The sequence below is a fragment of the Suricata suricatta genome, chromosome 4 (genome assembly GCF_006229205.1).
Source record: "Suricata suricatta isolate VVHF042 chromosome 4, meerkat_22Aug2017_6uvM2_HiC, whole genome shotgun sequence".
In the NCBI taxonomy this organism is placed as follows: Eukaryota; Metazoa; Chordata; class Mammalia; order Carnivora; family Herpestidae; genus Suricata; species Suricata suricatta.
The window spans coordinates 135,275,164-135,288,470 of NC_043703.1; the positions used below are offsets into that span (position 1 = coordinate 135,275,164).

General features: G+C 45.7%; 1 pseudogene; it reads right to left on the minus strand.

Moving 5' to 3' along the window:
* Positions 1-7,413: 7,413 nt before the first annotated feature.
* The window catches only part of LOC115290726, a 39,981-nt pseudogene continuing 34,087 nt past the window's right edge, over positions 7,414-13,307 (minus strand).

Consider the following 13,307-nt stretch of genomic DNA (forward strand, 5'->3'; position numbering starts at 1 on the left):
TCAGAAAATGCCTGGCAAAGCAAACAAAAATCTGGTTTCATTTCCCTATTGTTTCATGGATGTATTTTGATGTGGCAAGATCCGTTCTTTGTGCCACATATCAGCATTGAATGACCGAGGTATGGACTCTTGTGAAACTTTCTTTTAATTACACACGAAGCTCCATAGAATTTCACCCCCAGAACAGTAGAGTTGTTTTGTCAAGTGTTCAAGACCTAAATTTGCCGTTGGCTCACCCCCAGCGCAGTCATGCGATTAGTCACGCAAGTAGTCACAAACCCCCTTCGCCATAAAGGAATTGTAGCTAACAGCCGGACCAGGGCTCTTTTCCCAAAATACGTCTCTGAAAACGAAACTCAAACATGCATGTCGGTTTAGACTTATTTTTCATGTTTGTTTTGCCCAAAGCATGGACCATGTCAGGGAAGATGGAGACACCTTCACGGCCGGTTAGTCACATCTCACCGAAGCGTCTCAATGGGCTGTCAGACAAGAAAGGAGCCTCATGCGGCCACCTTAATCAGCATCCTCCATCTGTGAGGTCATCGGGATGTTTCAAACAATTTCCAGCTCTCATTAGTTCAGCGTGTTCCACAGGCAAGTCCTTATCTTTTGTAACTTTTGCTGCCACATCCTGAGAGAGCCTCTCTGCAGAATGACACTTTCCCCATGGGTCAACCCGCGGTAATGAGCCACCAATTGACGTGCCCTTTGCACTCGCTGGCAGTATATGTTGATATTAACCTTTCGTGTTGTGAGATGTCGCTTTTACCCTTGGCTTCTGCCATGTAAGTCTCATTATTTCTAATAGGCTGTGGTAATTAGGGTCTTGGGGCTGTTGATCGCAGCCATTTGGAGCAGGGAAGGGGCACTCAGGGAGAACAGCCGCTTTTTCTTTACATGAACAATGTGAGGCGTAGCTCAGCCCAAATCTGCAAACGGCGAGGCAGTGGTGGACCTCTGGCCACCGATGGGAAACTCCTCACCGGCTCTTTTCACATGTGCTTTCCTCACACTAGCTACTGGCTGTTTTCAAACTCCTTTTGTGCAGAATACCATGCTCCGCCCATATTTCAGTGCTTTGGATTTGGCCTAATAAGGGATTCATTAGACACAATTATTTGGGAAAGAAATGGGTGCCTTCAAAGAGACCTTCCCTTTTTCTTTCTTGCAAAGATAGTTGGCTGGAAGAGGAAAAGGATGACACAACCAGCCAGCCATCTTGGGTGACCCATGGGCCCTGTGAGGGGGCAGCTTTGAGCCCAATGGCCCCAGGAAGGCCCCTCAGCCTTGTGATTGGGCAATCTTGACTCCTGATGGAATTCTGTGGTTGTTGAAATCTGGTAAGCCTCTCATGACTGTGAATAAATTAAGAATCTGTTCCTTAAGGTTAGAAAAATAAATCGGTACAATCCTAAGGGCCCGAGGGGTAAGGAAATGAAGGGGGGAAGTCCACACTAGAGTAAGTACACAGGAAACCACAAATAACCAAAAACATATAGGGTCAGCACCCACATTCTCTCAGTTCTTTGACCCGAAGTGTTTTCTGTATTAGGAGGGCGACAACACAAAATTAAGCATGCTTGTTGCCTCAGATGGAGTGAGTGGGAAGGCTAAGGGACAACTGAGAGGAAAGGCTGGAGCTTATTTGTAAGCAGTGGGATTTGAATGTTCTACCTCAGGATGAAGTGTTTCCAAACGCAAGCAAAATCCCCTATATTAATCTGATTGTTTATGACAATGACACTTGGGAAAGCCCCGCCAATGACTGCCTCCTATATTAAGAGCTTGCAGTGTCAGAGACTGCTTGAATGCTCGCTCTTGGTGAGGTAATGGTATGGTCTGTTTCTGAGAGCCCCTTGCTGACTGATTCTTTGGTCTGTAAAATGTCACATTTAAAATGTAAGTTCATTTCAGCTGGGTTGGTCCACATAATAAACATATGGCAGTTGTGATGTGGAGAGTTCAAAAGGTGTAACCAATCATTGAAAAGTTAATTCTTCCTTGAGTAGGTAAGAAGTCTCCGGAAGCAAGCCATAAGAAATTTCCCTCCTCCCTTCCTTCTTCCCTCCCTCCCTTCCTTCCTTCCACAAACATTTAACCAACTTGCATGCGAGTAGGTGTTGGGCTGTGAGCTCTTGACAGCCCAGCAGTGTGTGAAGCAGGGCCTCGTTCCCAGAGGGCTTCAAAGGGGACAGATGTACAGAGGACGCCAACCTCAGGCAACACAAAAAGAATGATTCACAGAAGGGACAGCTGGAGTCCAGAAGAGAGGTAAGATCGTTGATTATCGCCAGGCTTTGAGGTGCCACACTTTATTCTCACCCTCCGTACCAGGGCCAGAATGTAAGCTCCAATGGGATTAGCACTTAGAACAGTGCCTGACATCGAGATGCACTGAACATTTGTTAACGAAAAACACAGACATCTTGGTAATGAAACCTCTTGGGAATGACCTCTTATTTGCATTCATAAAATGCTTTTCCTGGTCACTCTTTCTGTTTTCCACCCCACCTCCACAGCTCCAAGGTTGGAGAAAAGGAGCATAATCCATATCAAAGGGGAGGATACTACTGGGGAAATTTTAGAGGTGTTTAAACACATTTACATATTTGGGCCATTGAGTCTGGCTTTTCTTTCTTGGATCCTTTTCCTCACATTTGGAATCTTGTTACCCAGGCCTTTGGAGGGGTACAAAGGGCTTGGGGCTGCATTGCGTGTGGGAGCATCCTGTTCTGGGAAGACCAAGCAAGAACAGGGTAGGGCACAGGGAAGGATGACTCAGGCCAGCTGCTCTCAGCCCCAGGGAGGAGAGCTTTTGTTCCTCTTGTTTTTTTGGGTTCATTCTTCCTGACTCTTTCAAGTGTTAGACCTTAGGCCACCAGGTGAAAGTGTGAGCCTTAGGGAAGGGGCCCAAGTTGGCTACTGTACTGCTTTTGGTCTGGGTTGCTCAAGGCTTCTGGGCAACAGAAGTCCTTTCTGTTTCATATCCAATCCAGATCAGCAGATCAGCCAAGATCAGCTAAGGCTCAGGCCCACCATCGAGTTGGCAATGAGGAGTTTACATCACTCTAGAGTCTCCTAGTTTCATAATTTTCTTATGCGTTGTGGAAAGAGTTGGTGGCTTGAAAAAGATGGGGATGTGGGGTTCTCAGCTGACTATCTTCTTAAATTTTGAAAGTGTAACCAAAATCTTTGTAATACAGAGCACATCTACATAGATACTGTTGACTCTGCCAGAATAGCTTTACAACAAGGGATACTCCTTATTTGGTTTGCTCACTTTGAATGCCAGAATCTTAGTAACAATAGGTCTTTCTGGTCCAGATTATCTATCTATCTATCTATCTATCTATCTATCTATCTATCTATCTACCTACCTACTTATCCATCCATCCATCCATCCATCCATAAACCTATGCTAGTTTTCTAGGTTGACCATAACAAAGCACCATAAACTGAGTGGCTTAAACAACAGAAATTTATTTTCTCACAGTTCTGGAAGCTAGAAGTCTGAGATCAAGGTGTCAACAGGGTTGATTTTTTTTTTTTTTTTGAGGACTATTTCCTTGGCTTAGAAATGGCCATCTTCTGTGCGTGTTTCCTAATTTCCTTTTCTTTTTTCTTTAAAATTTTTAATGTTTATTTATTTGAGAGAGAGAGAAAGAGAGAGAGAGAATGAGAGAGAGCGTACATGAGCAGGGGAGGGGCAGAGAGAGAGGAGACACAGTATCCGAAGCAGGCTCCAGGGTCTGAGCTGTCAGCACAGAGCCTGATGCAGGGCTTGAACTCACAAACCATGAGATCATGACCTGAGCTGAAGTCAGATGCTTAACTGACTAAGCCACCCAAGTGGCTTTCTTATAATTTCCTTTTCTTAAAAGGACACTAGTCCTTTTAGATTAGGGCCCACTCATATAGCCTCATTGTATCTTAATTACCTTTTTTTTAAAGACCCAAATAAAGCCATATTCTGAGCTACTGGGAATTAACACATCAACAAATGGATTTTGAGGAGACATAGTTTAGCCCATAACATACCCAGCCATCCATCATCTACCCATCTGTCTGTCTGTCTATCCATCCATCCATCCATTCTTCCATCTCTCACAATACCTAAAGGGGATTTTAGAAAAAAATAAAAATGGCTGCAAATAGATGAACTCATTGAACAGCTTGCAGATGAGAAAACTAAAGCTCAGAGAGGGCAAACAGCTTTCCCAGGGCAGCACATCTAGTATCTGGTGGAAACTGTACTCAGTGCTATGTTTTTATCTTAAAATCCAGTATTTGTTTTCTACAATGTCATGGCTCCTGGAAAAGCTATTAAACTTCTTCCCTATTGCATCCCCTGTTAGGATCCTGTAAGTGACCTTCTTAAGAAGAGTCTTATAAATGTAATAATACAGGCCGCATGGGAGACAGTGAATTATGAAGCTGGATCTGGAAAGAATTCTGTGGCGTGACTCGGCTGTCCATGCTGTTGTCAGCTATAATTAAACAAGAACTCTTACAGAGGACTTTTTAAATTTATGAGACACAGAATTTCAAGTTTTTCCCCAAATACTGTGTCTCTAAATGACCAGATGATTTGGGACCCTTTTCTTTTGTATGTTTGTAGTTATCTTGTGCCAAAATACAAGGCTGAGGTAGTTCTTTCAGGAAATACAATTAAGTATGCTATGGTAAACTAGTATTTGGAAGTAAATTTAGTGGTGAATGGGCACTTGCTGGCCAAGTGGGGACCACGTGGGGGCAGAAGATAAGTCTCCTGACCTTAGAGGGAAGAATTCTAAGGAAGAGCTCACACACCTTACACAAGGTCATCATTTTCTCCATAGCCTTTTGAATATTGGGTGACGAACCACAGTTAGTGTCTGTTCCCAAGAGACCATAAGGCTTTTTTTTGGGATTTAATTTCAAACTACTTCTCAGAATTGAATTTCACAATTTTACAAACTGACCAGTGGTTTGGGCTTTCAGTTATTTGATGTATGGAATATCTCATGAAGAAGTATTTTATTTATGTATTTTATATTTATGCATGTATGTATGAGAGAGTGAGTGGGGGAGGGGGTGGAGGGAGAGAGAGAGAGAGAAAATCTCAGAGGAGAGTCTCAACCAGGCTCTACACTCAGTGCAGAGCCCAGCATGGAGCTGGATCCCACAACTCTGGGATCTGACTTGAGCCAAAATCAAGAGTCAGAGGCTCAACCAACTGAGCCACTCATGCACCCCAAGAAGTATTTTAGAAGGTTCATATTCATTTGTATTTCAACTGGACGGCTGCACAGGAAAATTCAGTGGTGTGGTATCTTACAATGTGCAGATTCAGTTTGACATTGGGTAAAATAGTATTCCCTGGGTGTCAAGTTTTCAGGTTTCAAAGTGAAAAATAAGCCTTGTATTGAAATGTCTGATTCTGGAATCCAAAGGACCTTGTGATCCCACAAAGGTTAGAGGTGGGGGTGTTTTGGGTAAGGAGAGAGGATGTTTGTGGGTAATGAAGACAACATCCAGGGGTTTTACTTTCTCTCCCTCTCCCTCTGGGAGAATTCTCCTACCCTGGGTTTTCAGACCTACCTTCTATTGGGTCCTCTGATGAAGGGAAGGGAAACCAGGTTTGCAGCTAGAAGACCAAGCTTTTTGAATGAGAAAATTGTTCACAGCTGTGTGTTTTCTAGGTTAAACAGCTCAGCCTCTTCCAGCTTTGCATGTAATTAATTATCTTGGCTGTATGAGCTGGAGAGTTTGTCCACACTGCACCGTGACTCTTAAATTCACATGAATGATTGCCTTACATGGAAATCCCAAGCATATTTTTATTCAGTCCTCCAGTATTCTACTGAGCGGAGTGCAGAAGTGATGAACTCCTTCAGCTGCTATTAGGTCAGTTGGCCTGGGACTGTCTTGGTTTGAAAACAGAAAATCCTGCATCCTAGAAGCCCTTGCAGTCCTGAGCACCCTACAAGCAGCACTGAGGCCGCTTGATGGCAAAGACAGAAGGTGGAGGAGTAAAGCCGCAGAGCCAGAGCAGAGACAAAGAGTTAATCCTGATAGAAATGCAGCTCTGGGAGGGAACCAGGGGGCCAGGCTGTGTCACTGAGGAAGCTGTGACCCCTGCTGTTCTCTCTTCAGGGTCCCTGCAGAGCTGTGTGACCCTATCTTGAGGAGGGGGTATCTCCAGGGGCTTCTGCCTCACTGCTTGGCTGGAAAACTACCTACCTTTAGACTTTCTAGGAATTGTCACTCCATTTTTCTTACGAGACCCTGGCTGACTAAAACTTAAAGCAACATAATATGCTATACAAGGAAAATCAGTATGAATTCCTACCCTCCAAAAATCTCCTTCCTGGCTGTGTCACAAAATAGGGGCCAAGCCACAGTGGTTAAAGGCCAGGCACTTCTCTGTAACACATAGGCAAGAAGTTTGGACTGTCATTTTTAATATTATTCTGTTCTCAAAGCAGTCAGGATCTCTTGGAAGTCGGTTGAGTCCAGTTGTAGGCTAGGGGGGAAAAACTAGCTTCTTGTTGTTGTGGCCTGAAAACAAAGGGATGTCAAGAGTATCAGAGTGGTGCTGGATGGAGTTTCTACTCACCCAGCTGTGGACATGTGAACAGCAAATAATGAATACAATGACAGCAAATTGGTACAGGGTGAGTCTGTGAAAGGCGACACGTTTGTAATAATATGCTAGAACAGTAAGTGTGTAAAAACCATAGTTCTACTGTAAAAGAGAGCTGAATGTAATCGAACAGCTTATTAGTATATGTAGGTGCTCTTTTAAAAAAATATTAAGAATATATCTATTTCAAAATATAGATTTTGGGGCGCCTGGGTGGCTCAGTGGGTTGAGCCTCTGAGTTTGGCTCAGGTCATGATTGCTCAGGTCATGATCGCTGTGGTCATGATCTCACAGTTTGGGGTTTCAAGTCCCGTGACCAGTTCCGTGCTGACAGCTGAGAGTCTGGAGCTTGCTTTGATTCTCTCTCTCTTTCTCTTTCTCTCTCTCTCTCTCTCTCTCTCTCAAAAATAAAGAAATAAACATTAAAAAAATTACTGATTTGTATTTGTTAGAGCACAAGCAGGAGAGAAGCAGCATGGGGGGCTGGGAGTCAGCCACCCGTCCCTGGGAAAGTAGGCTCTGTTCCAAGAACAGAAGGAACCCAGTAGCGTCTGCAGTCATATTTATTGACCAGGCAGGAAGGGGGTTAGTGAAGGGAGCTTGCTCTGGAGCATGTTTCACACTGATGAATTATCCAGTATTCTAGAGAGGGGAGGTAATCTTTCACTTCTTAAGAGAATAAATCTCAGGATGGCTCCACCAATGAGAACAAACAACTGCTAAAGAAAGCATTGCTTTTTCTGATGGGGGTAAGGGTGGTGGTAGGGGGAGAAGGCAGAGCTTTTTCACTGAGCAGCTTGTGCTGTGGGCAGGCCAGTTGGGTGCGTGGCGTCAACAGTAAAGTTAGTTGGCCTAGATATGACCATGATCTCAGCCTCCCAGTTGTCCCTGTTGTTGAGCATCGTCTCTTTGTTGGACAGTAGCTCCTGGTGTGTCTCTGAGGAGCACTCGAAATTGGGGCTCTCATGACAATGTCCATGGGGCAGGCCTCCTGGCAGAAGCTATAGGAGATGCCCTTGGCCAAGTTGATATCATAGTGGGTAGTCCAAGGCTAGATCTCTCTGGTGATGACCTGGGCGGGGAAGACAGCCTCACAAAGCTTGCAGATGATGCCGTGGTCTGGACAGATAGTGGCGCAGTGCACGCACCCTGCAGATGCACGGGCTCACTGGCCCCCTCTCAAGTGGGTAGTTGATGGTGGCTGGTACCCAGAAGAGGCCACTCAGGGTCATGCCCAGGCCTTGGATGGCCTCAGTCCACAGCAAGGTCTGAGCTACTCTGTCCAGTCACCGACTTCATGTCTGTGGAGGGCTCCAGCATGTTCATGAACTTGTGTAGTGCTACCACTGTGCTGTTGTGGAGGAGGCCCTGCCTTTGCAGCGAGGGCCTGAGCCCGGGAAGGTGGCTGCCGCTCCGTCCCTTGCTGGGCAGCCTCAGGCATTCATTTTTTTAAAATTGTTTTTTATTTATTTTTGAGAGACAAAGAGACAGCACAAGCAGGGGAGGCTCAGAGAGGAAGACACAGAATCTGAAGCAGGCTCTAGCCTCTGAGCTAGCTGTCAGCACAGAGCCCGACATGGGGCTCGAACCCATGAACCGTGAGATCATGACCTGAGCCGAAGCTGGACACTTAAGGGACTGAGCCACCCTGGTGTCCCAGGCATTCATTTTTTAAATAAAGCTAACAGACCAGGCCAATACATCAAAATCATAGAGCAGTACACTAATACATCAGGTCATGCAAATTTACTGACCACCTTACTTCTGGGAAATAAGTTAAAAATGAAAATCTGAGAGTCAGGGACATAATTGTGCCATGTTGTGATGAGGAGCATATTAATTATCTATTGCTGTGTAACAAATTGCCCCAAGCATTGTGGAAAGCAGAGACTGAGAGAAACAAGAAGAAGAAAACCAAATGTCTGGTCTGGTGGCAGGAGCTGATGCCGGGAAACATTGACCCCTAGGATTAAAACAGGAAACAAGTGCTTTTTAAAGTCTCTCCAGATGACTGTCTTGTGCTCCTAAGGTCTAGTAGCACTGGTCCAGAGTGTGACTTGCCAATCCGGACTGACTTTAGTCACACCATGTGGCTACGGTGGGCGGGGTGTTATGAACATTTGTTGAGCACCAGTTAAAGTTCCGTACTAGGAATTTTACATAGATCTCCTTCCTCCTGGGGCACAGACAGTAACTGAGTATTATCACTATTTTACAGAGAAAGAAACAGAGACTGGAAAGATTCAGTAAATCAGATTGTCTTAAACAAAGCTTCTGTCTTATACCATTTCGAATGAGATCAGCTAAGACCTCAAGGAGAAAAAAAAAGAGTATAGAAGATAATGCAGATAAAAGAGCTGGTTTGGTAGATTTGAACCTGAACTCTAAGTAGATTGAAAAAAATAACCTCTGTTGATGATATGACAGGATTGCACACAGGCTGCCATGAGATTTGGTCACAAAAAACAGCACGTGCTGGGCTGCAGGGTGTGGGGAGGGGGTTCAATGAAGGGCAGTGGTGACTGGCATGGGACAAAGGAGGAGGAAGGATCTGGTTCCCAAAGCTGGGGGTGGGCGGGTCCCTCTCCACTTCCATGCCCCATGGTGGCAGTGCAGGGGAACCAAGCCACACAAAGTGAACAGCAAGATGGGAGCCGTGGGAACATGGAGCCTTGGCTCTGGTTCGCTCCTACTGGGTATTGAGTAACTTTGCGTGACAGGAGCAGCGAGGCTGGGAAGACAAATGGGGCCCTGGAGGAAGGGTCAGGGCATGTCGATTTCAGAGACGGGGGGGGGGGGGGGGGGGGGGGGGGGGGGGGGGGGGGGGGTGCAGGGATGATTCTTTGGAGCATCACAGCTGCCGCTCTGGGGAGAAAACAGGCCATTTCAAAATGGGGAGAACCACGCGTCTGGCAGCTTAGGGTTGCCGTTGTCAGCAGTTACTAGAAAATGTTTTGAAGAAAATATGCTCAAGCAAACACACCCATGCACACTCGTTCATTCCTAAATACAGACTGAACTTTTTCCTGCAGAGGCAAAATGCCTACAGAAGGGTTTCTGTACCTTATTGACTGGGAGAGTAACACGTTAGGATTCCCTTCTTGCAAGAACTGAGTGTTCACCTTGGAAAGCAGAGCAGGTGGTCAAACTAGACCCGTGCTGCCTTTTCCTTTTCTGAATGTTTGGCATCATCAAGCTTTATTTACAGGCAATCATATGGCTTCAAGACAATGTCCCTTGGGCCATTTTTTTACTCTGGTAATTCACAAGGTGGCTTGTGCTACCCTGGCAAATGATGTGAGAAGGACCACTGGTGGCTAAAGAATGGTTGAGGTCAGGAGCCAAGACAAACTTGGAAGGATGGCCACTGTGGCAGGTACCAAATGAAAATACATGAGAGAAAACGAGCCCTAGAATCAACCTCATATGACCTGCATGGTGGCTCAGAGGCCATGGAAGAGTGGCTATGGCTTCCCCAAACAGAAACCCTTGGCCAAGCAAGAGCTGCCCATGTCAGAGGCTGCAAGGTGCTCTTCCCGATCACAAAACAAGAGACTGTGAGGTCATTGTCAGAAGTCTGTGTTTGAGGCCAGAATAAGCCCCTACCTCTCTGATGGTGGGCTTGCAAGCAAAGCGTGCTCCAACACCCAAGGAACCGCTCCCCCCCCCCCCCCCCCCCCCCCCCCCCCCCCCCCCCCCCCCCCCCCCCCCCCCCCCCCCCCCCCCCCCCCCGTCAGCTACACCTTGTTGCCTTCCACCACTAAAGCCGTTCCCATGTACCATGGGCCCCTTTGGGAAATTAATGGTGGTTGGAGAAGAACCTAGCTCTGCAGTTTAGAACCTTCTAAGAGCCAAAGGTGAGGAAATAGGGGAGGGTATAAATGAAAGAGACAAAAAAGGTGGGGTTTTTTGTTTGTTTGGTTGGTTGGTTCTGGTGTCTGAAGCAGTGCTGGGACCAGATTTAAACTCTGTGGAGCCATTACATGTAGGGGACGGAGAACCCCGCCAATCTGAAAGTTTAAGAGCCAGTACTGAATACAGCTCTGAATCAGTCACCTAGTACTTCTCTTCCATATACATTATTCTAGGATCTCTTTGGGAGAGAGAGCCCATGGGGATGTCACACCAGCCAGGGGGCAAATGGCCAGTCAAGCAGCAGAGAGGTTGAATCACAGGAAACTGTCATTTTGTAGGTGAAAAGTTATTAAAAAGCCATTGAAAATGGCTGCCATTTTGACCATTTCTTGGGTGGCTGGGAGGCCTGTAAAATGGCTGTTCCAGGAGGTTCTAATATTTTCTAGGATTCTATGCCTGCATTATGGGCAGAGGTACCAGACATTTCAGAACCACCCTCTTCTGTGGGAGTCAGCAAACTATGATCCGCAGGCCAAATGGAGCCCAACGCCTGTTTCTATAGTTTCTCTGGAACACAGCCACTCCCATTTGCTTACTTATTGTCTGGGACTGCTTTCCAGCTACCTGAGTTGTGTCCTGAACAAAGACTGTACCATCCACAAAGCTTAACTATTCATTGTCTATCCCTTTACCCCCACAAAAAGTTCGCTGACCCCTGCGTTACACGGTATGAGAGACAATGATCACTTGTAAACATCATTTTTCGTCACTATTTAATGCCTCTCTTTTTCTACATTACCTTTCATCATTATTCTTTTTCCTCTCTCCTTGGCCGAAGTTTCAGCCTCTTGGACTTCTTCACTGTTCTTCCTTGTTGCCAGTCTGCTATTCTGTGTTCGCCTTCCTTCCTGCCCTCCTCTGTGCATTTCTTCTCCCTCTCCCCACTTCTGCTTCATCATTGTCCATCTCTGCCACCTCTTATGTCTCCTTACACTTATTACCCTCCATCTTTTCATCAGTGTCTTCTCCTTGGAACGGGTTGAATTAGAGCATTCAGAGCAGCTTTCTCTTGCTCTAACACAACCTTGTGTTGGTTTCCCTCTTCAGATCTGCCCGGTCCATGGGGCAGGGCTGATATTTAACTGGTGAGGAAAGGTAGCCTGGAAGACTCAGTGACCACTGAGGTTGGTTGGCTGTCTGCCCTGATTGGTCAGTGTCAGTTAGTTTGAAAATCATTACTTTCGTGAGATCATCTGCCTCAGCCAGCCAGCCAGCTCACAATTTAGAAATGCTGTCCAGATACCTTTCTCGTAGAAACTCCATTAGTCCCTGGCCATGAGCTCAGCCCCTGGAGTTTTAATGAGATTCTTATTGTTTTTAATAACATTGTGAGGCAGCGTCTAGCATCCAGAAATTAAGTCCATTCAAAATGAGGATGGGGTGTGTTTTGGGTGGTGCCTTTCCTTTCACAAAGTAGTTATGTGTTTTGAATCTGAGACACTTGTGGTCAAATGCTTCTCATAAGCATTTACCACTGGTTGCCAAAGACTTTTTTATGCACTAGTGGATGGAGAAAAATCAAAACAGGGAATCATTTTTAAGTAGTTTTCAAAGATACACCAAACCTTGTCCCACCACTCATCACTGATGCCAGAGTGACAAGTGACCTCATATTACAGAGTCACCAACCACCAAGCCAGGTCACAACTGATTGAGGGGGAAAGTGCACAGAACGCGGTGGCCTCAGACTTCACCTGGCTCCAGAGAATCCTGCCTAAAATACATTTCAGGGGCAAATACTTGGTTGCATTTGTCTAGAATGTGAATAAATGGAAACAAGGAGAAAGGGATTCAGCCAGACAATACATAATGGATATTTGGGTTGATCCTGCAGCTTCTATTTATTTTTTTGCCCATGAGCCCTCGTTTCAGTTTAGGAATTCCTTTGTCTCTACAGAACCTGATTCTGGGGGTGGAGCATGTGACCCCAATCAGCACATTTGACTTCTTGGTCATTGTGATTGGTTCTGGGGAGACATCTGACTAAGCAAATCCAATTAGAGTGAATTTCAAGATTCTTGCTTGGAATTCTCCTCAGTATCAGGGTCTGTCAATTTTTCTTTTTAATTTTTTTTAATGTTTATTTTTGAGAGAGAGAGAGAAACTCAGCACAAGCAGAGAAGGGGCAGAAAGAGAGGGAGACACAGAATCCAAAGCAGGCTCCAGCCTCTGAGCTGTCTGCACAGAGCCCCACGCAGAGCTCGAACTCCCGAACTGTGAGATCATGACCTGAGCCAAAGTTGGATGCTTAACTGACTGAACCACCCAGGCGCCCCTATCAGTTCTTCTTTTGAAGTGTCCCTTCTGTTCTTCCCTTCCTTCCTGTTCTTCCGAACATTATGCACTTTGAGGTTTTGGTCTGCTCCCTACGTCTCCCTACATTGTCTGTTCTCTTGAATTCATCTTCCTCACTCTTGCTGTACTCATATACTCAAACTTTAAAACTTTACTGGATTCCTCATTGATGGAAAAATAAAGTGTACATCACTCAGCATGGTGTTCTGTGCAGCCCATTCATTGTAGCCATTCTAGCTCTTTAACCTGGATTTCCTACAGTTTCAACAGAAACACAGGAATAGAATGACTGTCTTTTTGAGGGTGAAAACTTTATCATAGTCCTTTCCAGGGACTTTCTCAGGAAACACTGACATCTGAGACTAAGTCTGCAGCTCGAACCACATTGTGGGCATCTATACTGGGGTGTGCCAGTGCTAGCAGCGTCAGAGCTAACAGCCCTGAGAGCACCACATCCTTTATAAACTCC